This window comes from Hypanus sabinus (assembly GCF_030144855.1).
Source record: "Hypanus sabinus isolate sHypSab1 chromosome X2 unlocalized genomic scaffold, sHypSab1.hap1 SUPER_X2_unloc_7, whole genome shotgun sequence".
Lineage (NCBI taxonomy): Eukaryota > Metazoa > Chordata > Chondrichthyes > Myliobatiformes > Dasyatidae > Hypanus > Hypanus sabinus.
This window is the reverse complement of record NW_026779007.1, coordinates 1,087,568-1,113,222: the sequence shown is the minus strand read 5'-3', so window position 1 is coordinate 1,113,222 and position 25,655 is coordinate 1,087,568. Positions and strand designations below refer to the sequence as shown.

At 44.4% G+C, this 25,655-nt stretch overlaps 1 long non-coding RNA gene across 1 annotated transcript; it reads left to right on the top strand.

Annotated features, from left to right (window-relative positions):
- The first annotated feature begins 8,773 nt into the window (after window positions 1-8,773).
- On the top strand, window positions 8,774-18,485 carry LOC132385954 (uncharacterized). Its single transcript, XR_009509353.1, has 3 exons — window positions 8,774-9,993; window positions 10,043-10,351; window positions 18,310-18,485. It is a non-coding gene; the product is annotated as an uncharacterized LOC132385954 (long non-coding RNA).
- Window positions 18,486-25,655: the final 7,170 nt, after the last annotated feature.

Below are 25,655 nucleotides of genomic sequence, written 5' to 3'. Positions count from 1 at the left end.
TAGTCTGTCTCCCGGCGTGATTTGGGAGATCCTAACGTTTTGATCACAGCTCCTCTTACTTCCTTGATTCTGCAGGTTCGGAAGACTTCTCGGCTCCCTTCTCATATCAGACACACACTTCAGATCACTGTTTGGTGGTCGGTCCTTCTCCTCAGTCCCAGAATAAAGGTCATGGGTCACATCGCCTCGCGCCCAAACATGAGATAATATGGCGAGTACCCGGGAGCTTCCTTACATGCAGTGGAACAGATGTCCAACACGTTGACTCCAATTGTTCTTGCTGATTTCCAAGTTTCTGGGCTTGTCCGATGAGACATCTCCGGCCGGGGATCAGCCAGCGGGTGATAAAGCGAAGTCCATGACTTCTCCACCCAAAGCAGGCTCAGTGAATCGTGTATTCAAGTATGAGCCTACTCTGGAAATCCCGTCCCTGATCACTATGTATCCGCCTGGGGAGGTCACAATAAATTAATTACTTCTCCCATAACACTTTGTCCACCGTGGACGCCCCCTGATCGTTGGGAGGGAAAGCCTGCGTGTATCTGGTGAAGTGATCCGTGATGACTGAGACATTCGCCGTGTTGCTGGCATCGGGTTCTATTGACAGTAAATCCATACTCACCGGGTCAAGAGGCCTCGCACATTTCTCTGACATTAAATGTACCTTTGAAACCTTTGAATTAAAACGGGGGCCGTTTGGAGATGCTGCTTTTCCTGGCGGATGAAGAGGGGGTGCTCGGCGAAGCGCTGTCCCAGTCTACGTCACCAATGTACAAGAAGACACAGCAGATACGATAGATAACCCCAACCGACTCACAGTCCAAGAGTTGCCTCTATCTATCTATAAAGTATCTATCTATCTATCACCTGTTTGGAGACCTGAATGGTAGTGACGGAGGAGGTGAGGCGGCGGGTGTAACAGTTGTTCCACTTACAAGGATAAGTGCCGGAATGGTGATCAGTAGGGAGGGGAGAACGGAAGCGATCTCAGCGGAAAGCAAAACGTGTTGAGGGGGGAGGGAAAGATGTGCTTGACACTGGGTCCTGCTGGAGATGGCGGATGTTGCAGAGAATTATGTGCGGGACACAGACGATAGTGGGGTGGTAGGTGAGGACAAGAGGATTCTTCTCTCTGTATCCCTGGTGGAGTAGTAGGAGGATGGGGTGAGGGCAGATGTGTGCAAGATGGGAGAGATGCGGTTGAGGGCAGCGTTGATGGTGGAGGAAGGGAAGCCCCTCTCTTTGAGGAAGGAGGACATCGCCTTCATTCTGTAACGAAAAGCAGCATCCGGAGAGCAGATGCGGCGAAGACGGAGGAATTGAGAGGGGGGGGGGAGGGGTGGCAATGTTATAAGTAACAACTTGTAAAAGAGGTAGAGTCCAGTTCAGTAGGTTTGAAATAGACATCAGTGGATAAACTGTGACCAGAGCCAGAGACAGTGCAATGGGAAAGGGGAAGGGAGTAATGTAGAAGGTGAGTTTGAGGGCAGGGTGAAATTGATGAAGTCTACTTGCTCAGCTTTGGTGCAGAAGGTAACACCAGTGCAGTCAGAGTCGGGTTTATTATCACCGGCATGTGAATTGAAATTCCAGAGACGGAATAGTCATGTACTTTGACAGAAGAAATATAACGGCAGACTATTTTTTAATTGGGAAAAAAATTAAAACAAGAAAAATGAAGGGCATTCTGAATCGTCGTGTAGGATTCCCTGAAGGATGTCGATGATGAAGAAGTATCGATGATTGACTCGATGATGACGAAGTGTCGATGATGAGGAAGTATCGATGATGATGGTATCGATGATTGACTCGATGATGACGAAGTGTCAATGATGAGGAAGTATCGATGATTGAGTCGATGGTGAGGAAGTATCGATGATTGTGTCGATGGTGAGGAAGTATTGATGATTGAGTCGATGGTGAGGAAGTATCGATGATGAGGAAGTATCGGTGATTGAGTCGATGGTGAGGAAGTATCGATGATTGAGTCGATGGTGAGGAAGTATCGATGATTGAGTCGATGGTGAGGAAGTATCGAGGATTGAGTCGATGGTGAGGAAGTATCGGCGATTGAGTCGATGATGTGGAAGTATCGAGGATAGAGTCGATGGTGAGGAAGTATCGGCGATTGAGTCGATGATGAGGAAGTATCGATGATGATGGTATCGATGATTGACTCGATGATGACGAAGTGTCAATGATGAGGAAGTATCGATGATTGAGTCGATGGTGAGGAAGTATCGATGATTGTGTCGATGGTGAGGAAGTATTGATGATTGAGTCGATGGTGAGGAAATATCGATGATTGAGTCGATGGTGAGGAAGTATCGATGATTGAGTCGATGGTGAGGAAGTATCGAGGATTGAGTCGATGGTGAGGAAGTATCGGCGATTGAGTCGATGATGTGGAAGTATCGAGGATTGAGTCGATGGTGAGGAAGTATCGGCGATTGAGTCGATGATGAGGAAGTATAGATGATTGAGTCGATGATGAGGAAGTATCGATGATTGAGTCGATGGTGAGGAAGTATCGATGATTGAGTCGATGGAGAGGAAGTATCGATGATTGAGTCGATGGTGAGGAAGTGTCGATGATGAGGAAGTGTCGATGATTGAGTCGATGATGAGGAAGTGTCGATGATTGAGTCGATGGTGAGGAAGTATCGATGATTGAGTCGATGGTGAGGAAGTATCGACGATTGAGTCGATGGTGAGGAAGTATCGATGATTGAGTCGATGGTGAGGAAGTATCGATGATTGAGTCGATGATGAGGAAGTATCGATGATTGTGTCGACGATGAGGAAGTATCGGTGATTGAGTCGACGATGAGGAAGTATCGATGATTGAGTCGATGGTGAGGAAGTATCGATGATTGAGTCGATGGAGAGGAAGTATCGACGATTGAGTCGATGATGAGGAAGTATCGATGATTGAGTCGATGGTGAGGAAGTATCGATGATTGAGTCGATGGTGAGGAAGTGTCGATGATGAGGAAGTGTCGATGATGAGGAAGTGTCGATGATTGAGTCGATGGTGAGGAAGTTTCGATGATTGAGTCGATGGTGAGGAAGTGTCGATGATGAGGAAGTGTCGATGATTGAGTCGATGGTGAGGAAGTATCGATGATTGAGTCGATGGTGAGGAAGTATCGACGATTGAGTCGATGGTGAGGAAGTATCGATGATTGAGTCGATGGTGAGGAAGTATCGATGATTGAGTCGATGATGAGGAAGTATCGATGATTGTGTCGACGATGAGGAAGTGTCGATGATTGAGTCGATGATGAGGAAGTGTCGATGATGAGGAAGTGTCGATGATTGAGTCGATGGTGAGGAAGTATCGATGATTGAGTCGATGGTGAGGAAGTATCGATGATTGAGTCGATGGTGAGGAAGTATCGATGATTGAGTCGATGGAGAGGAAGTATCGATGATTGAGTCGATGGTGAGGAAGTGTCGATGATGAGGAAGTGTCGATGATGAGGAAGTGTCGATGATTGAGTCGATGGTGAGGAAGTTTCGATGATTGAGTCGATGGTGAGGAAGTGTCGATGATGAGGAAGTGTCGATGATTGAGTCGATGGTGAGGAAGTATCGATGATTGAGTCGATGGTGAGGAAGTATCGACGATTGAGTCGATGGTGAGGAAGTATCGATGATTGAGTCGATGGTGAGGAAGTATCGATGATTGAGTCGATGATGAGGAAGTATCGATGATTGTGTCGACGATGAGGAAGTATCGGTGATTGAGTCGACGATGAGGAAGTATCGATGATTGAGTCGATGTTGAGGAAGTATCGATGATTGAGTCGATGGTGAGGAAGTATCGATGATTGAGTCGATGGAGAGGAAGTATCGATGATTGAGTCGATGGTGAGGAAGTGTCGATGATGAGGAAGTGTCGATGATTGAGTCGATGGTGAGGAAGTATCGATGATTGAGTCGATGGTGAGGAAGTATCGACGATTGAGTCGATGATGAGGAAGTATCGACGATTGAGTCGATGGTGAGGAAGTATCGATGATTGAGTCGATGGTGAGGAAGTGTCGATGAAGTGTCGATGACCACGTATCGGTGATTGGGTCGATGATGAGGAAGTATCGATGATTGAGTCGATGGTGAGGAAGTATCGACGATTGAGTCGATGGTGAGGAAGTATCGATGATTGTGTCGATGATGAGGAAGTATCGGTGATTGAGTCGACGATGAGGAAGTATCGATGATTGAGTCGATGTTGAGGAAGTATCGATGATTGAGTGGATGACGAGGAAGTATCGATGATTGGGACGATGATGAGGAAGTATCGATGATTGCGTCGACGGTGAGGAAGTATCGATGACTGAGTCGATGATGAGGACGTATCGATGATGAGGAAGTATCGATGATTGAGTCGATGTTGAGGAAGTATCGATGATTGAGTCGATGACGAGGAAGTATCGATGATTGGGACGATGATGAGGAAGTATCGATGATTGCGTCGACGGTGAGGAAGTATCGATGACTGAGTCGATGATGAGGACGTATCGATGATGAGGAAGTATCGGTGATTGAGTCGATGATGAGGAAGTATCGATGATTGAGTCGATGATGAAGAAGTGTCGATGAAGTGTCGATGACCAAGTATCGGTGATTGAGTCGATGATGAGGAAGTGTCGATGATGAGGAAGTATCGATGATTGAGTCGATGGTGAGGAAGTATCGATGATTGAGTCGATGATGAGCAAGTGTCGATGATGAGGAAGTATCGATGACTGAGTTGATGATGAGAAAGTGTCGATGATGAGAATGTATCGATGATTGAGTCGATGGTGAGGACGTATCGATGATTGAGTCGATGATGAGGAAGTATCGATGATTGAGTCGATGATGAGGAAGTATCGATGATTGAGTCGATGGTGAGGAAGTATCGATGATTGAGTCGATGGTGAGGAAGTAACGATGATTGAGTCGATGGTGAGGAAGTCCAATGTGATGTTGGCAATCAGTTCGAGAGGACAACATAAAAGCAAGGATGCATTGGTGAGGCTTTACAAAGAGGCCTCACTTGGAACATTGTGAGCAGTTTCCGGCCCCATGTCTAAGAAAAGATGTGCTGACCTCGGAAGGGACTCAAAGGATCCACAGGAATTTGAACAGGACCCCACTATATCTGTTGACGTGACATTAACCGTTTAGACTTCAACGTCCTCTCTCCAATTCCAGCCTCACTCCTTCCGAACGTTGGACTCTCCACTCCCACTGCACTGATCTTAACCTCACCATCAAACCCGGAGATAGGGGAGGTGCTGTAGTAGTCTGTCGGACTGACCCCTTCCTTGCTGAGGCCCATCGCCAACTCTCAGTCACCTGGTCCTTCAACAACAGCTCCATAGCACTGCACTGATCACTGCACACACACATTGATCACTGCACTAATCCTAACCTCTCCATCAAACCCGCAGATAGGGGAGGTGCTGTAGTAGTCTGTCGGACTGACCCCTTCCTTGCTGAGGCCCATCGCCAACTCTCAGTCACCTGGTCCCTCAACAACAGCTCCATAGCACTGCACTGATCACTGCACACACACATTGATCACTGCACTAATCCTAACCTCTCCATCAAACCCGCAGATAGGGGAGGTGCTGTAGTAGTCTGTCGGACTGACCCCTTCCTTGCTGAGGCCCATCGCCAACTCTCAGTCACCTGGTCCCTCAACAACAGCTCCATAGCACTGCACTGATCACTGCACACACACATTGATCACTGCACTAATCCTAACCTCTCCATCAAACCCGCAGATAGGGGAGGTGCTGTAGTAGTCTGTCGGACTGACCCCTTCCTTGCTGAGGCCCATCACCAACTCTCAGACACCTCCTCCTACTTACCCCTCCAACTGGACCCCAGTAAGGAACACCTGGACATCGTCTTCCACACCATCACCAACCTTTTTGACCCTGAGGATCTCCCAACACCACCAACCTCAAACTTCCCGGAAACCTCAGCTCCTGTTTCTACCTCCTCCGCTAAATCTAAACCCCCTTGTCCAGGTAGACCCATTGTTTCAGCTTGTTCCTCCCCAGTGAACCCTCAGCATACCCCGACTCTGTTTTTTTTCCCCATGGTTCAGTCCCTTCCTACCAACATCCGTGACATCTCACCCGCTGTAATTCTGTTCAAGGACTTCAGGTTCAGGTACCCCGACTCTGTTTTTTTTTTCCCCATGGTTCAGTCCCTTCCTACCAACATCCGTGACATCTCACCCGCTGTAATTCTGTTCAAGGACTTCAGGTTCCCTGGCCCCATCACCTTATTTGTACTATCCAGTCCAGTCCAAACACATCTCCACCCCACCCCCACTAGGAAGGCCTCAAATCTCTGCGTCTATTTCTGGACACCAGACCCAACCATTTCCCTTCCACTCTCCTCCGCCTAGCGTAACTTGTCCTCACTCACAATAATTTCTCCTTTGGCTCCTCCCGCTTCCTTCAAACAGAAGTGGTAGCCATGGGCACTCGCATGGGTCGCATGGGTCCCAGCTGGGCCTGCCTATTTGTCGGCTCCGTGGAACAGTCTGTGTTCTGAACCCACACTGGTGAGCGTCCCGCACTTTTCTTACGCTACATCGATGACAGCATTGGTGCTGCTTCCTGCAACTCGTCAACTTCATCCACTTCACCTCAAACTTCCACCCTGCCCTCAAATTCACCTGGTCCATTTCTGTCACCTCCCTTCCCTTTCTCCATCTCAATGACCCTAACTATGGAGACAGCTTATCCATCTATGTCCGTGGAAAATCCATGGACTCTCATATCTTTCTGGACGAGATCTCATCTCACTGTGTTGCTTGTAAAAGCGCCGTCCCCTTCTCAATTCCCCCGTCTCCGCTGCATCTGCTCTCAAGATGAGGGATTCCTTTCTAGAACGAAGGAGATGTCCTCCTTTTTCAAAGAAAGGGACTTTCCTTCCTCCACCATCAACGTTGCCCTCAACCGCATCTCTACCACTTCACGCACATCTACTCCTACCCCATATTTCCGCAACCCTACCTGGGATAGGGTTCCTTTTGTCCAGACCTACCACCCCAGATCAATCTCCGACACTTCTGGCACCTCCAAATGTTTCCCACCTCCAAGCACATCATTCCCTCCCGCGCACAATCACCCACTCCCAAATTTGTGCTTTCTGCAGTGATCCTTACGCAACCCTCTTGTCCATTCATCCCTCCCCACTGATATCCCTCCTGGCAAGCGGAACAAATTAAAATGGGTGGCTGCCCATACACTTCCTCCCTCACTACCATTCAGGATCCTAAACAATCCTTCCAGGTGAGCCGGCACCTGTGAGTCTGTGTCCAGTGTTCCCGCTGTGGCCGCCTGTATATCGATGAGATCCGAGTGAGATTGGGAGATCGCTTCGACAAGCATCTAAGCTCCGTCCGCCAGAAAACGTGGGATCTCCCAGGAGACACCCATTTTAATTTCACTTCCCATTCCCATTCTGATGTGTCCATTCATGGCCTCCCCCCACTGTCATAATCACGCTACACTTACATTGGAGAACCAACGCCTTCTATTCCGTTTGGATAGACTGCAACCTGGTGGCATGAACAGCGATTTCTCAAAGTTCCGGTGATGTCCCTCATTCGCCATTTCCCATTCCCTTTTTCCTCTCGCATGTTACTCCCTTGCCTCCCTCTGGTGCTCCACTCCCGATTTTGTTCTTCCATCGTCTTCACCAATCCACTTCTCAGCGTATTCCTTCATCTTCCCTCCCGATTTCACCAATCGCTTGTTACGATCTTAACAAAATACCAGCAACTGCGGATCACAACCGGAGGCAGGTTTTATTCTAAATCCACAGTTTTTATTAGTAATTACTTATAATGTAAGACATTAGTCAAAGTAAACTGTAGTGTGTGTGTGTGTGTGTGTGTGTGTGTGTGTGTGTGTGTGTGTGTGTGTGTGTGTGTGTGTGTGTGTGTGTGTGTGTGTGTGTCCCAAACAATTAAGCTTAGGAACAGGTCTGAAAAGCTTTTTCCCCAAATCAGTCTCTGAAATCCAGTGTCGAAACGTACAACTTGTAAGATAACTCGGAGAAATATTTACGAGAGGATTGTCAGACTGGTTAACCGAGTGACAGGCACCGCCGTTTGAAGTCGTCGAAATCCCAAGAATCCACGCAGAAGTGTGTCCGGAGAAGTATCCTTTGACACGAGTGGTCGTGACAACACCCCTCGACTCCTTGTACAAGGGAAACGAAAATGCGATCGCCACCAATACTTCAGAGAACCACACATGGATCAATCAACGTGACAGTTACTTTAGCCACAGGCAGTGCGTCGATGTTTCAGTAATTCTCCGAGCAGGGAGAATAATCAAAGTTGTCCGGATTTTGCAACGAGCCGTGTCAGCTCGTGGTGCGATGTTTTATAAGATGGTAACAGTCTTCAGGGGAGCCTTCAGCCAGTCTTCATGGCTGGCTTCTTCCAGTTACCCCCCCCCCCCCCCACACAAGTCACACTGTCTTTTCGAGCACAAACTGTTCATGTATCCTCTCTCTCTCTCTCTTCCTGGCTGTCACTCAGAACCCAGCTCCGCCATTTTGACGTCACAGTCCAATCTCTTAAAGGGACACTCACAGTTAATGAAGCGGGAGCTCATGATACTGTCCACGCCGTTTCGCTCTCCGCTCCTTCAACCTACTCTGAGAGATTTTTTTTTAATCTGAAGTCCTGCCGAAGGGTTTCGACCCGAAAGGTCGACTGTTCTTTCTCTCCATAGATGCTGCCTGGCCTGCTGAGTTCCTCCGGCATTTTGTGTGTGTTGCTCACAAAGATGATCTCGGGAATGAAAGTCTTGTCATATGAGGAGCATTCGATGACTCTGGGCCTCTCTCACTGGAATTCTGAAGAATGAGGCGGACCTCATTGAAAACCTATCAGGTGTTGAAATTTCTCGATGTGGAGAGGATGTTTCCTGTGGTGACCCAGAGGACAGAGGCTCAGAATAGAGAGGCATCCTTTCAGAGTGGAGATGAGGAGGAATTTCTTTACCAAGGGAGTCGCTAATCTGTGGGATTTGTGGCCTCTGGACTGACCGTAAACGTCAGCCTATGACGTACCACAATTTCATTCTCTCATTGGTGTTACTCCCTGTTGTCGCTGTGCTGCCCGTGTGCGCGGTTGCCCAGTATCTGAAACACTCCCACGCAGATCGCAGTCGGTGCGGCGCTGATGGAATTTCCTTTCATTGGAAGTGCCGTGCAGTGTTCAGGCCATGCAGAAAGATTCCTGCCCAGAACAGTGGCCATGTTCCACAGCGCCACAAAGAGCCCGTGATATTACCTGGCTCATCCGGGAGACTTTCCAATGACTCTGACCCACCCACTCCAGCTGACTGACGGTGGTGAACCCATCGATGTCCAAGCTCTTGTCTCTCTGCTGCGATCACATGGACGGTACAAGAACCTCAGGACTCGCACCACCAGGTTCAGGGACAGCGGCTGCCATCCCCAGGGACAGATCCCTTCCCCAGTGATCAGGATCGTGAACAACAGAGGATAATTACACTGCCTTGTCCATCCATTGAGATGTTCCCACAACCAATGCTCGCACTTTAGCGAATTTATATCTTGTTATTTCACCTCCCGTTATTTATTGCTATTTATTTATATTTGTATTTGCACAGTTTGTTTTCTTCTGGTTGATATTTCACTGATGCCGTTATAGGCACCATTCTATGGATTTTCTGGCTATTCCGCAGGTAAATGAATCTCGAGGTTGTTGGATGTGCTTTGATAATAACATTTGCTTTGCACTTTGAGTTTCAGGGAACGTCCCCCTGATCCTGGGAACAAATGGAGACTGACATCTCCGGCTCCCGAGAGCGTCTTCAGACACACTCAGCCAATCAGTGAACATCGCTGTGTGCGGCATTTTCTCATTGGCGTAGGAGTGTAGATGGGCAGGACGCTGAGCGCTGGGAGCAGCATGTTCTCATTGGCGGAGGAGTTTAGGTGGGCGGTACGCTGGGAGACGCATATTCTCATTGGCTGGGGAGTGTAGGTGGGCGGGACGCTGAGCTCACCGAACATGGAACCGGGAGCGAGTGGATCCGGGGAGAGGTGGCAGATCGCGAGTTGTATCTCGAGTAAAGGCTGCAACACCGGCCGGGTGTTTGAATCCTTCCGATAGCAGATGTGAAGAGACTATGAGATGTTTCAGCTACACGGAGGGCGCCCGCCCTTTCCCCGCCGTGGATCAGGGCTTATTGTCTGGAGCTGTCTCCCAGACGGAAGCTACCCCGCAGCGGCTGCCGATGGATCTCCGGTGCAATCCGAACAGCTGAAGGACAAAGGAGAACAAGGCGCAAAGGTAAACCCGTGCTTTAGAAAATAAGAAACAGGAGTAGGCGTGGCCATTCGGCCCTTTACGCTTGTTCTGTCCTTTCCTGCGATTACGCCTGATCTTTGACATCAGCTCCACTTTCCTGCAACGTTCCCATAATCGCTGGGCCCCTAATTTTTTCTTTAAATTCGTAAACCTAGTGGAGAAAATTCCAAAGTTTCGCCACACTGTGTTTGAGAAAAATACCCCTCATCCTGATGAGCTGACCTCGGATTTTGAGTCTGTGACCCCTGGTTCCACACTCCAGCCAGGGGAAACATCTTTCCTGACCCGACCCTGTCAATACCCTGTGAGACTGTGTCTGTCCCAGTCTGACCACCTCTTATTTCTCTCATTTTGAGATAGTCCCAGTCAGTGTAATCTCTCTGAGGATACCAGCACAGCCCCAGAATCAATCTGGGAAACCACTTCATTCCTTTTATCTCACAGACTGACTCTGAGAGGGGACCAGACCTATGTACTCTCTCACCAGGACCCCGGATAAATTCAGAGTAGTTCGTCATTCCTGTATTAGACCCCAGAGGACCATTTTGCCGATCACGTCTGCTCCGTCATTTCATCACGGCGGATCCATTTTACCTCTCTTTCGGAGTCCTCTCCTGCCACACCCCCTCCACACCGCCCCGTATCCCTTCATATCCCGACCAATCACGAGTCTTATCCACCTCTGTCTTAAATATACATAATGACTTAGCCTCTGTAGCTGCCTGGGGCAACAAGTTCCACAGATTCAACACTCTCTGGCGCAGATATTCCTCCTCATTTCGGTTCCAAAAGGAGAACCCTCTGTTCTGAGTCTACGTTCTCTGGTCTTAGACCCGCCCACCAGAGAAAACATCCTCTCCACATCCACTCTGTCAGTCTTCTGAATTCCAGTGAAAACTGGCCCGGAGCCATCAGACGATCTTCACATTACAAGCCGTTTAATCCTGGAATCATCTTCATGAGCCAGTGAACCATTTCCAGTTCCAGCACATCTTTCCAGGGTAAGAGCCCAACACTGCTTCAGTACTCCAGGTGAGGCCTCACCAATGCTTTATAAAGACTCAGCATTACATCTGTGTCTTTGTATTCTCATCCTCTTCCAATGAATAGTGAGCTCACATTTGCTTTCCCCACTCCTGCAAATCCACCCTGCACACGGACTCCCACTTCCCTTTCCATCTCCGTTTCTGCATTTTTCTCCATTTAGAAAATAACCAACCCTTTTATTTCTGAGACCAAAGAGCATGAGCGTACATTTCCCGACAGTGTGTTCCGTCTGCCACTTCACTGCTCAGTCTCCGAAGCTGTCTAAGTCCCTCTGTAGTCCCTCAAACCCCGAGTCCAATCCTCTGTATATGAAATAATGTTTGATGAGTAAATCTGACTTGCTGTGAGAATGACCTGTTTAAAGACTTTTAAAAACCGAAAGGGAATCTGAACAAATGACAACTTTACATGGACAGATTCCCTGCACCCACTGTGAGCACGAAATGATGGTGACCAGTTCTGCTGTAGATCCTGATAAATGGATGGTTGGTCATTTCTTTATCATTACCTATAATTCACGCCTAACACAGCAACACCAACATTCCCAGTTCAATTATATTTTCATCCTTCTGTAAAAATTGTTAAACTATCTCAGTAACTTTCTTAACATATTGTGAATCAACCCACGTTTCAAGCGTGATAAGAACCCAGGCACCCAAAACTAAAAACATTCTTCTTGTGAAGTTCCCAACAGTCCCCCAACTCACCTTGAACAGGATGATAATTTCCTCCCCCTTAAATTAGTCCAGTATGTTAACATTAAATTCCAACTCCATAATTTCAACCAGTAAAGCCGAAAAGAGGACGACCTGACTGCACCACAACACAATCTCAAAGCCTGTGCTTGTATCACACACAAACATAATAAAGTTGAAGATGAAGCTGATCTATAAACCACAACCATAATCGAGAACAGATCCAATTAAACAAATAAATTTGGTCAACAAATATTTTCATGTAACACCATAGACTACCCACAGGGATAACTGAGAATATTTAATGTTTCTTTACATTTATCAATTATTTTCTGATCCGGTGCTTCAATGTCAGCTTATTATCTGTCCACATGCCTGGAAATCTCACCACTGACACCTTTTAAGGAGTTTGACCATATCAGTTCCAATCAAGTGCAGGTCTGTTCATCCTGTTTGGAAAACACATAACTTGTCTTGTAGCTAGTAAAAGCTTAAATCCCATCTAATTTGCCAAATGTTTGAGCTTATTAATTGAGAGTCCATCGTCTATACAAGGGGTGATTGATAAGTTTGTGGCCTAAGGTAGGAGGAGTCAATTTCAGACAACCTGACACATTTATTTTTCACCCTCCCCTAGTGTTGCCACCATGTCCTCTTGGACCTCCTTGGGTGAGAAGCCCTTGAGACCGAGGTAGCAGATGACTCCACAAAGGCCGATGTTGTCCATTTTCTCAGACAGTGCTTACTTGCAATTTTCAATTATTTGAAACAGAAATACCACAAAAATTATTAACTTCAAACTTTCTGCATAATCACTCAAGGAGTTGAACTGCACGTGCATGTAATGAGAGCTGTATAACTACTACCTTAGGCCACAAACTTATCAATCACTGCTGTTGCGGACCACTTTCTGGAGACGCCAACTTTTACAAAGAAGGCATCCGTATGCTCCACAACTGCTGGACTGTGTAAATGTAGGAGGAGACTATGTTGAAAAATAAATGTGCTAGGTTGTCTAAAATTGACTCCTTCTACCTTAGGCCACAAACTGATCAATCACCCCTTGTATAGTGAAATCAAAATTTCTACCTCTAATGCATAAAGCTCCATTATCTGCATACAGTGATTTACACATTCCAAAATCTATTTCAGAAAAAGTATCATTAATTATATTGTGAAGTAATACATACTGCTTTGTTAGGATCCCAATCTCTATCTCATACCAACCTGAATATAACTTGCCCACCTGTACCTGAGCCAAGACATTCAATTTTAAAAAACTGAGAAAAGGTTCGATAATCACCTCCTCCATCCTCATTTCCACAATTTCATAAGTCTTTCCTACCATAAACACCATCTGCCTTTTAAATAGTAAAAGAACTGCTGTTACAACATCTATATTTAACTGTGCTTTCCTAATATCATCTTCCAAACCCAAAACTGATTCCAATGTTATTCTACCCTTCTGAATTCCCCTCTGATAAAACGTGAAATCACCTCTTTTATCGAAAATATAATTCAAACGCTCGATTACCACACATTCCAGAAGTATTCATAACAGAGATGTTCATGATATTGGCCTATAACAAGGAGGATCAGGCGAGGAGCTGCAGGTTTTAGAATGGACACTGTGACAACAACCATTTTCCATGAGGAAAGTGGATGGCTGAACCTCTAAATATGATTCAGTAAGTTAATATTTTCAGAAAAGCAAATTACATACATACTTGTTGAATAAAGAATTTCTACTACAATTTCCTCAAACATTTTATTGCCATTTACAACTCTATACCCGGCCCCTTTCCTTATAAATCTGGCAACACCACCCCCCCTACCAACTAACCTGTCAAGCCGAACGACAATATAATCCCGCACAGGAATAAAAACCTAAAATGTGCAGGTTTCCTGAACAGATATAACATCAGAAGAATCTGACAAATGAGAAATAAACTTCTTAAAGTATAGGCGATTATAAAACAGAGTTCTTGCATTTCATTCAATATTGTAATCTGATTACAATAGTGTATCTTCACAAGTAGACTGGGATACAGATACCCCACCCAACAAAACTTCATTTAAAGCTTCCGACAAAACACCAGTTACACCGAGACAACTTTCTGCAGCTTTCACAATAACTTTAATTTCCTCAGCAGGATGAGATGTCTGAGCAGGACAATTCACCACATCGGTTATGAACATCACAAACTTCATTTTATCCAGCAGTGAAGTATCTTTGGTGAGAGAACTGTGATGCCGGCATATATCCACTGATGTCACAGTCTGTTCTCTGAGTGCGATCACTTTATCCAGTTTACCTGCTCTGCTTGCTGTACTTGTCCTTGAACAGGCCCTTCTGCTCACTGTGTTGTTCTGAACCAATTGAACTGGTCACTTCATGCCTTACTAAACCAATCCCTTCTGCCTACACAAGGAACACATCCCTCCATTCTCCTCACATCCACGTGGTATCTAATAGTCTCTATCATATCTGCCTCCCCCACCACCCGATATTCACTCCAGACACCCACCACTATGGGAATGAAAAACAAAACTTGAAACGCAAATCTCCTTTAAACATTCTGAGTCAGGTTTTTAACATCATCGTCTTTTCTAATTGTTTTTTTTCAACAGCAGCAATGCAGAGAAAAGATACAAAATGCACTAAATTACAAAATACTTCAATACTGCAAAAAGGACCAATGAGGATCTGTTCCCCCCTGCTCCTAAAGTTCATGCCAACTCGCATTGGACATTTCCCTCCTTAGAGAAAAAATCCCAGCTGTCCACTCTGTCTGTGTCTCTCACATTCCTGTAAACGTCCGTCAGACCTCCCTCAGCCTCTGCCACTCCAGGGAAAATTCCCCGAGATTGTCCGGTCTCACTTTATCCGGGCAGCATCCTGTTAAGTCTCTTCCAAGCACCATCCAAAACCTCCGCCTTATTCCTGACTTTGAATGGAATTCTCCAGATGTGGTTAAACTAGAAATTTATACAACTGCAACATAACTGCCTGACAATGGAACCACTATCTGGGAGTTATGAACTTGGATTCCAAGATCCCCCTGTAGATCAACACAGTCCAATCTCGCCCCATGAATATAACAGCAAAGAGATAATGCTGAGGCTTTATAAGACATTAGTTAGGCCGCACGGAGTATTGTCAACAGTGCTGGGCCCCATATCTCAGACAGGATGTGTTGTCATTGGAGAGAGTCCAGAGGAAGTTCAGAAAGATGATTTCGGGAATGAAGGGGTTAAAATATGAGGAGCATTTAGCAGCTTTGACCCTGTGCTCACTGGAACTCAGAAAAATGCGGGGCATCTCATTGAAACCTACCGAATGTTGAAAGGACTGGATAAGGTGGATGTGGAGAAGGTATTTCCTATGGTGGAGCACAGCCACAAAGTTGAGGGGCCACATTTTCAAACAGAGGTAAGCAGCTTATTTTTTTTATTAGCCAGAGAGTATTGGATCTGTGGAATGCTCTGCCACTGACTGCGGTGGAGGCCGAGTGTGTGGGTATATTCAAGGTGGAAGTTGATCGTTTCCTGATCGGTTAGGGCATCAAAGGATACGGCGGGAGGTCAGATATCTGGAATTGAGTGCGATCTGGGATCAGCCATGATGGAAAGGTGGCTGACTCAATGGGCTGAATGACCTCATTTTGTTCCTATGTGTTATGGACTTATGAACACAAGCCCCCTCAATCATGATGAATCTCCTCTGCACTCTTCCAGCACAAAACATCCTTTGTACAGAGTGCTAAGCAGAACTGAATGCAACTTTTCAAGAACGTTGTCAAGTCAGGCAGCATCTGTTGAGGGGAATAGAGTCGATGTTTGGGACAGAACCCCTCCCTTACGGCACTAACACAGGCCCTTTGGCCCAACCTTTCCATGCTGTCCTCCAGTCCATTTAAACTAATCCCTCTGCCTGTCTCTGACACAGAACACAGAAATCTACAGCACATTACAGGCTCTTCAGCCCACAATGTTGTACCGACCATGTAACCTACTCTAGAGACTGCCTAGGATTTCCTGATCGTATATCCCTCTAGGTTTCTAAGCTCCATGAACCTGTTTAAGTGTCTCTTAAAATATCCTATTGTATCCATCTCCACCATCGCTGCAGGCAGTGCATTCCATGCAGCCACCACTCTCTGTGTAAGAAACTTACCCCTGACATTCCCTCGGTACCGACTTCCAAGCAGCTTAAAACTACGTCCCCTCGTGTTAGTCACTTCAAGCCTGGGAAAATGCCTCTGGGTATCCACATGTTCAAAGCCTCTCATCATCTTAATACAATTAATTATGTACAGGTTAGGAGAAATATCGCTTCAACATCACCTCACAGCTCTTGAACTCAATCCCACGGTTGATGAAGGCCATCACACCAGACCCCTTCCTAACAACACTGCCAATTTCCACAGCCGCTTAGAGTGTCGTATGGACATGGACCCCAAGATCTCTCTGACCCTCCACACTGCCAAGAGTCCTACCATTAATTACCATTCTGTGTTCAAATTGGACCTGCAGAAATGAATCTCTTCATCTGTGTTGAACTCCATCTGTCACTTCACAGTTCTGCATCCGAGGCGAGGAAATAGTTAGCTGAGCCTCTGGCTAGGATCATTATGTCCTCATTGTCCACGGGAATGGTACCGGAGGATTGGAGGGAGGCGAATGTTCTCCCCTTGTTCAAAAAGGGTAGTAGGGATAGTCCGGATAATCATAGACCATTGAGCCTTACCTCTGTGGTGGGAAAGCTGTTGGAAAAGATTCACAAAGATAGGATTTATTGGCATTTAGAGAATCATGGTCTGATCAGTGACAGTCAGCATGGCTTTCTGAAGGGCAGATCGTGCCTAACAAGCCTGATGGAGTTCTTTGAGGAGGTGACCAGGCATATAGATGAGGGTCGTGCAGTGGATGTGATCTGCATGGATTTTAGTAATGCATTTGATTAGGGTCCAAACGGTAGGCTTATTCAGAAAGTCAGAAGGCATGGGAACCAGTGATGTTTGACCAGGTGGATTCAGAATTGACTTGCCTGCAGAAAGCAGAGAGTTGTGGTGAAGGAAGTACATTCGGATTGGAGGGTTGTGACGAGTGGTGTCCCACAAGGATCAGTTCTGGGACCCCTACTTTTCGTGATTTTTATTAACAACCTGGATGTGGGGGCAGAAGGATGGGCTGGCAAGATTGCAGAAGACACAAAGTTTGGTGGTGTTGTGGATACTGCAGAGGATTGTCAAAGATTGCAGAGAGACATTGATAGGATGCAGGAGTGGGCTGAGAAGTGGCAGATAGAGTTCAACCTGGAGAAGTGTGAGCTGGTACACATTGGAAGGACAAACTCCAAGGCAGAGTACAAAGTAAATGGCAGGATACTTGGCAGTGTGGAGAAGCAGAAGGCTCTGGGGCTACATGTCCACAGATCCCTGAAAGTTGCTTCACAGGTAGACAGAGTAGTTAAGAAAGCTTATGGGGTGTTAGCTTTCATAAGTCGAGGGACAGAGTTTAAGAGTTGCGAAGTAATGATGCAGCTCTACAAAACTCTGGTTGGGGCACACTTGGAGTACTCTGTCCAGTTCTGGTCACCTCACTATAAGAAGGATGTGGAAGCACTGGAAAGGGTACAGAGGAGATTTACCAGAATGTTGCCTGGTTTAGAGAGTATGGATTATGATCAGAGATTAAGGGACCTAGGGCTTTACTCTCTGGAGAGAAGGGGGATCAGAGAAGAAATGATAGAGGTATAGTTGATATTAAGGGGAATAGATAGAGTGGACAGCTAGTGCCTCTTCCCCAGGGCACCACTGCTCAATACAAGAAGTAAGGAGAGGGAAGTTCAAGGGGGATATTAGAGGATGATTTTATACTCAGAGAGTGGTTGGTGCGTGGAATGAACTGCCCGAGTCAGTGGTGTAGGCAGATAGACTAGTGAAGTTTAAGAGACTACTAGACAGATATATGGAGGAATTTAAGCTTGGGGAAGCAGAGTTTAAGGGTCGGCACAACATTGTGGGCCGAAGGGCCTGTACTGTGCGGTATTGTTCTATCTATTTCTCGCTCGAATCTCTCTTTTAATTTAATTGTTTATTGAAGGTACGACACAGTCCAGAAAACGTAATGCATTTCATTTTCCTCCATTTTGCTTTTATACCTTACCCCTTAACAACACCATAACGTCATCAGTGCGGCCTTCTGGGAGTTGTAGTCATTGGACCTCGCTCGCTCCCTGTCAAAGCATGTTTCGTCAGCCACCACAGACGTCACCGAAACAGACCCACCGAGGCGCGAAGGGGAATCACACCCGTCCTTGTGGGCGCCGAGGCCGGCGACACCGACAGAAGCGACTCGCTGATCTCCGCCATGGCAACGGAGCGGAAGAGGGGGGGCTAAACATGGGCCGATTTCCTCCAGCCTATCGTAGCTCAGACTTAACACTGACCGCTGCTGTCATTGGCTGTACTGACTGTCGCTCAAATGGGAACTCCGAGGGTGATTAGTTTATGTGAACGTCAGTCAGCCTTCCTGTCTATGAGTTTGGATTTGGATTTATAACGGGACAGGAAGCAAATTGGGAGAAATGTGAGTTTGTATGTGATGGTGCATCAGTCTCCGAGTGACATTATTAACAATAAAAGGGCAAAGGCCATGGTGAGGAAGTAGGTGATTTACCGGAGGTTATATGGAGATAATATTGGAAGGGATATCAAACTTGGAATTGTTTGGGATATGATTTGGAAAATGGGGGAGTTTGTGGGGATCATAATATTCCAGTGTTGATTAATGAGGGCAAAATGATTGTTACTGAAACAGGGAAGTTTGTGTTACTGGCTGGGTCATTTGTTGAGATTCATAATCAGGATAATTTAAGTGAAGAAGTTAAACAATGTAGGGATATGTTTTTCAGTGAATACCCTGATGTGCTGGAAGTCAGCTGTAGCAGTGATAGTATCACTGATGGAGAGATTTCTTTGTATGAATTTAAGAAGTCTATTAATAATGCAGGTCAGGTGTTCCCAGGAAAGAGTGATATTTGAAATTGTAATTGTATATAATTCGCTTTTGTGAAAATATTAAATGTTTGAATTGTGCATTTACCTTTCCTCATGGAAAATGGAAATAGTAGTGCCTATTCTAAAACCTGACTGATCCCCATTTGATCCTTCGAGTCATGGGGCCTATATCGTGAAAGTCTCATTTATGTAAACTTACGGAATGTATGGTAATCAAGCACTTGAGTTATATTTTGGAAAGAGTGATGATAAAGTGTTTTATTAGAGTGGATTTTGGAAGGATAAAATGACATTAGATTCAGTTTTAGGTTTGGAAAATGATATTCTGAGAACAGAATTAAATAAAGATGTTGTAATAGCAGTATTTCTTGATACTGAAAAGGGAAATGAAATGGAAGAAAGGACTTTTGATTAAATTAGGAGTGAGAGGGACACTGTATAATTTTTCTGAGTTTTTTTTGGATGGACTGTCCAAGAATGGGATCCCACAAGCCCTTCATTATTTAATATTATGATTAATGATTCTTTTCTCTGAGATGGGAAAATGGGATAGCCTGGGTAAATCACAATATACAAATGACGTAGCTTTATAGATTAGAGGTATTAATTGCAATTTACAATTAATAGATCAAACAGTGGACAGATTGATGAGGATTTTAAGCTTTCAGTCGTTAAAACACATTGCGTGGTTTACAAACAGCATCAATAGCCTTGCACTTGATTTAAAATTATATGATTAATGTCTTGTGGAAGTGTCAGTGGTAAGATTTCTCAGTATGTGGATGGATAATAAGCTGACGTGGAAGCACCTATCAGTAAAATAATTGATAAATGTAAAGGAGCTTTAAATCTCCTCAGACATCTATGTGGGTATTCTTGGGTGCAACATGAAAATCTTTGTTGACCAATTATATTTGTTTAATTTAATCTGTTCTTGATTATGTCTGTGTGGCTTATGGATCAGCTTCATCTTCAAGTTAAAAATGTTTGTATGTGATACAATTACAGACTTTAAGATTGTGTTCTGGTGCGGTAATGTTGTCTCCTGTTTTGGCTTTACTGATTGCAATGGGACAATTGCCCTCAAAGTAACAGTGGTTCAAGTTGATGTCAACATACTGGAATATTTTGCGGGGGCAAGGATATGATTATCCTGTTAAAGGTGTGCTGGAGGATGGTTGGGGACATCACAAGAAGAGTGTTTTTTGTTTTGGGTGGCTGGGTTCTTATCACACTGGGAATATGGGTGTATTTGATGATACAATATGTCCCACTGTAGCTTTCTCCGTAACCCCAACTTGTTTTTTCCAATGACTTCAGCTGAGTTTAGTTACACAATCGGATTCGGTTCTGCCTGAGAGTCTGTTGGTTCATCAGTATATTAATGAAAGTTATTATCATACAGTAGCCATTTTTACAGATGATAAGTTAACTGGGGATGTTGGTGTGGCTGTCTTTGTGCCTGAATTGCAGGTAATAATAAAGAAATGACTTGTAATCATTTATCAGCATAGAAAGCAGAATTCTTGACCAACAGTTTAGGCTTACAGTGGGTGGAGGAAATTGGTCCTTATAATCTGCTCAGAATACATTTCGGTTTTGATGAGTCTTAAACAGTCCATTCTGGCATTAGGTCAGATTGATGGTTGAAAACTCCTCAAACGGTATTTGATATATAAAGTTTGATTTATATGTCTACACATTATGGCCCTGCACATCACACTGTTGAGGGAAATGATAGTGTTGACTGTTTAGTACCAAAAGCTGTTAAATGTTAAGCTGTGGATATAGACCTTCCACTTAGCAAATTAGAAGCTAAAGGGTTGGTAGTGTTAAGAATTAGGGGCTTATGGCAAGACGTAGGATAATGGACATAAGGACAGACACCTTTACAGAATACATAAACCTGTTGGGTTTCTACAAGAAGGGCTTAAAACAAGGGAAGGAATGATATTGACTCGACTTAGAAATGCCCACACTATGCTTAATTATGCCTTGTAACTAATTGGAAAACTTCATTCTGTGTTGCGTACATTTTGTCATTACGAAACTGTCGAAACACATACTATTTCAATGTGAAGCATATAAGGTTGAAGAAAAATCGAATGCGGTCTTCAGTACCTAAGGAAATGGCATATAAGGTAGCAAAGATGAGTGGGATGTTGGATTAGTGGGATGCTCTTAAAATCCAACAAAAGGCAATGAAAAAAAGCCATAAGAATGGTCAAGACAAAATTTGAGGGCAAACTGGCCAATAATATAAATCAGGATACTAAAAGTTTAGTTTTCAGTTACATGAAGAGTGAAAGGGAGATGAGAGTTGATACTAGACCACTGGAAAATGATGCTGGTGAAGTAGTAATGGGGGACAAAGAAATGGCAGATGAACTTAATGAACAATCTTCACTGCCTTTTCCGGTCAGCACTGCCCCCACTTGTCCCATTTAACCTGTCTCATTACGGGTGGACTTTAGGACCCGGGGGAGCTCAGGACCCGCCGCCTGCAGCTGCTGCTGAATCCCCGGTGTTTCTGTTCTGTTAACGGATGCGGTGAATGAGTTAAAATTAATCAATCGATAATTCTCATCTCATGTTTTTTCACTCCATAGAACCATAGAACAGTACAACTCAGAAAACAGGCCATTTGGCATTTCTAGTCTGTGTGGAAACTTTACTCTGCTCGTCCCGTTGACCTGCACCCAGTCCGTAACCCTCCAGACCTCTCCCATCCATGTATCTGTCCAATTTATTCTTAAAACTTAAGAGTGAGCCTACATTTACCATGTCAGATGGCAGCTCGTTCCACACTCCCACCACTCTCTGAGTGAAGAAGTTCCTCCTAATGTTCCCCCTAAACATTTCCCCTTTCACCCTAAAGCCATGTCCTCTCGTATTTATCTGTCCTAATCTAAATGGAAAGAATCTACTCGCATTTACTGTCTACACCAGTGGTACCCAACCTTTTTTTGGCCATACCCCACCTAATCATCTCTAAAATCCTGATGCCCCCTGTGGTGATATATAATTCTTATTATTCAAAAAGTAAACTCCTATTCACCTGGAGGAAGCCTAAAAGACCATTAACTTGGTTTAAACAAGCTTCCAAAGAACATGGCATTCATGAAAGAGAAAAATAAAAGAACCAAAGGACTGTTAAAGTTCTGAGGAAGAAATTACTGAGAAATTGTAATAAAAAGAACATTAAGTGATATTAAAATAATAATAATAATAAATCAATAAAACAATGCTGATTCGTTTCTACAGCATACAAAGACAGCTACACCGTTTAAAAGAGATGACGCAATGAACACACCTTCACACCACCTAGAACCGAAAGCTATTGCAAAAAGCAGTATTGGCGCGACCTCGTACGAGTTTCATACGCGTTTGGACTTGTTCATTCGTTCCTTCCTACATCAGTCAATTCATTAATTTAATTATGAAAGCCATTTGATGGTTGTAATGATGGTGATACACTATATATACAGTACATACGCAATTACACATGTACATACACACAAGTATTTTTATGTATGCATACTGTATATACACATATGTATTAACTCGCACACACTCATACTCACACAGACTGACTAGAAAAAATTCACTGTTAATAACTCATTCTCGAATTGTCCCCCTTAAAAATCAAATTACGCCCCACATTGGGAGCCACTGGTCTATACCCTCATAAATTTGTAAACCTCCATCAAATCTCGCCTCATTCTTCTACACTCCAAGGAATAAAGTCCTGTTCAATCTTTCCTTGTAACTCAACTGGGAGCTCCCTGAAGACCTGGCAGCATCCTAGTAAATCTTCTCTGCACTCTTTCAATCTTACTGATATCATTCCCATAGTTAGGTGATCAGAACTGCAAATAATACTCCAAATTTGTCCTCACAAATGCCTTATACAACCTCAGCATAACATCCCAACTCCTATACTCAGTACTTTGATTTATGAATGCCAGGATGCCAAAAGCCTTCTTTACAACCCTGTCTACCTGTGACGCCACTTTCAGGGATTTATGTACCTGAATTCCCAGATCCCTTTGTTCCTCCGCACTCCTCAGTGCCCTACCATTTACTGTGTATGTCCCACATCGATTTGTCCTTCCAAAACACAACACCTCACGGTTGACTGCATTAAATTCCATCTGTCATTTTCTGGCCCGTTTTTCCAGTTGGTCCAGATCCCTCGGCAAGCTTTGAAAGCCTTCCTCACTGTCCACAACGCCTCCAATCTTGGAGTCATCAGCAAACTTGCTGATCCAATTTACCAAATCTATATCATTTATATAGACAAAAAACAACAAAGGTTCCAGCACAGATCCCTGAGGCACACCACTAGTCACAGGCCTCCAGTCTGAGAAGTAATCATCCACTACCACACTCTCTCTTCTCCCACATAGCCAATTTCGAATCCAGTTTCCAACCTCTCCATGGATACCTAGTGTCTGAACCTTCTGAACTAACCTCCCATGAGAGACCTTGTCAAAGGCCTTACTAAAGTTCATCTAGACAACATCCACAGACTTTCCTCCATCCTCAAAAATCTCTACAACATTTATTAAACACGATCTACCACGCACAAAGCCATACTAACTGTGTTTTATCAGCTGTCCGAATACTTGTATATCCAATCTCTCAGTACACTTTCCAATAATTTACCTACGACTGATGTCAGGATCACCAGCCTGTAATTACTTGGTTTATTTTGGAGCCTTTTTTAATCAATGGAATAACAAGAGCTACCCTCCAATCCTCCGGCACTGCACCCGTGGCTGAGGACATGTTAAATAGTTCTGTCAGGGACCCTGCAATTTCAACTCTAGTCTCTCTCAAGGTCCGAGAAAATATCAAGTCAGGCCCGGGGGATTTATCTACCTTTATGCGCTGTAAGGCAGCAAGCTCCTCCTCCTCGTTAATCTACACTACTGCTTGTTTCCCTTCCTTCCATATACACTGTGCCAGTTTCCTGAGTAAATACTGATGCAAAAAAACTGATTAAGATCTCCCCCATCTCGTGAGGCTCCACACATAGACGACCACTCTGATCTTCTAGGGGAGCAATTTTGTCCCTTCCTATCCTTTTACTCTTAATATACTTGTAGAAACCCTTCAGGTTTTCCTTCACATTATCTGTCAAAGCCACCTCATGTCTTCTTTTTTTCCTTCCTGATTTCCTTCTTTAGTATTTTCTTACATTTTCTATATTCTTCAAGTAACTCATTTGTTCTTTGTTGCCTATACCTGCTATACACTTCTCTCTTTTTCTTAACCAGATCACCAATATTCCCTTGAATACCAAGGTTCCCTGTGCCTGTTAACTTTGTCTTTAATCCTGGCAGGAACATACAAACTCTGCACTCTCAAAATTTCACCTTTGAAGGCCTTCTATTTTCTGAACATGTCCTTGCCAGAAAAAAACTTATCCCAATCCACTCTTCCTAGATCCTTTTACATTTTCACGAAATTGGCCCTTCTGCTATTTAGAATCTCAACTTGAGGACCAGACCTATCCTTATCCATAATTAACTTGAAACTAATGACATTATGGTCACTGGACCCAAAATGTTCACCCACATATACTTCTGTCGCCTGACTGTCTGGTTTCCTGATAGGAGATCAAGTATAGCATCCTCTCTCGTAGGTACCTTTATATATTGATTTAGAAAACTTTCCTGAAAACATTTGACAAACTCTAGCCATCTAGCCCTTTTACAGTTTGGGAGTCCCAGTCAATATGAGGAAAGTTAAAATCCCATACTATTACAACTTCCTGTTTCTTACGTCGGTCTACTATCTTTATACAGATTTGCTCCTCCAATTCTCTCTGACTATTGGGCGGTCTATAATACACCCCTATTAGTGTGGTCACACCTTTCCCGTTCCTCAGCTCCACCCATATGGCCTCTGTAGACAAGCCCTCTGGGCTGTCCTGTCTACGCACAGCCATGATATTTTCCCTGACTAGTAATGCCACTCCTCCCCCTTTCATCCCTCCCCCTCTATCTTGTCTGAAACAACAAATATTTCTATCATGTATAAACCTTATGTAGGAGGTTATCTTTTTGTATTAATGTATTAAGAATAAATGATAAATACTACTACCAATGAGAATTACAAATTCTCTTACTAAAGGATTCATATTCAAAATAGTATCCAACAAATCAGATTCTTGCATATATGGGAACTTAGAAAATTATTTTTGTAAAAAATGTCTAACCTGAAGATATTGCAGTAAGTATGTATGAGAGAGAGAATATTTGCTAATTATCTCTTCAAAAGTCATCAATCGACCATCACAAAATAAATGATAATAAAAATAAATAAATCTGCAAAAAGAACAGATCCACTTAATCACTAAAGATTAAACAAAATTAATTTACAACCTAATGTACAAACCTTTGATTTCTGTCTATACATGCAGTCCTCGCATGACCTTTATCCTCCTCCACCTCACTATCTGCTCTAACACTCTGGTTCTCCTCCCTCTGAAAATCTTTTTTACCCCCCTCC